Source organism: Bison bison, unplaced genomic scaffold (genome assembly GCF_000754665.1).
Source record: "Bison bison bison isolate TAMUID 2011002044 unplaced genomic scaffold, Bison_UMD1.0 scf7180017864525, whole genome shotgun sequence".
Taxonomy (NCBI): domain Eukaryota; kingdom Metazoa; phylum Chordata; class Mammalia; order Artiodactyla; family Bovidae; genus Bison; species Bison bison.
The window spans coordinates 6,564,430-6,564,897 of record NW_011495076.1 but is presented as its reverse complement, the minus strand read 5'-3'; the positions used below and the strand labels follow the sequence as shown (position 1 = coordinate 6,564,897).

At 37.0% G+C, this 468-nt stretch overlaps 1 protein-coding gene and 1 long non-coding RNA gene across 2 annotated transcripts in view; both read left to right on the top strand.

Annotated features, from left to right (window-relative positions):
• Window positions 1-468, top strand: part of IMMP2L (IMP2 inner mitochondrial membrane peptidase-like (S. cerevisiae)) — a 960,253-nt gene that overhangs the window by 319,059 nt on the left and 640,726 nt on the right. The window lies entirely within an intron of this gene.
• Window positions 1-468, top strand: part of LOC104981911 — a 24,790-nt gene that overhangs the window by 1,685 nt on the left and 22,637 nt on the right. The gene's annotated exons all lie outside the window — the stretch shown is intronic.

Sequence of the window (468 nt, the reverse complement as noted above, 5' to 3'; positions counted from 1 at the left end):
TTTAAGGAATCTCCACACTGTTCTCCATAGTGGCTGTACTAGTTTGCATTCCCACCAACAGTGTAAGAGGGTTCCCTTTTCTCCACACCCTCTCCAGCATTTATTATTTGTAGACTTTTGGATTGCAGCCATTCTGACTGGCGTGAAATGGTACCTCATTGTGGTTTTGATTTGCATTTCTCTGATAATGAGTGATGTTGAGCATGTTTTCATGTGTTTGTTAGCCGTCTGTATGTCTTTGGAGAAATGTCTATTTAGATCTTTGACCCATTTTTTGATTGAGTCATTTATTTTTCTGGAATTGAGCTGCAGGAGTTGCTTATATATTTTTGAGATTAATTCTTTGTCAGTTGCTTCATTTGCTATTATTTTCTCCCATTCTGAAGGCTGTCTTTTCACCTTGCTTATAGTTTCCTTTGTTGTGCAGAAGCTTTTATGTTTAATTAGGTCCCATTTGTTTATTTTTGC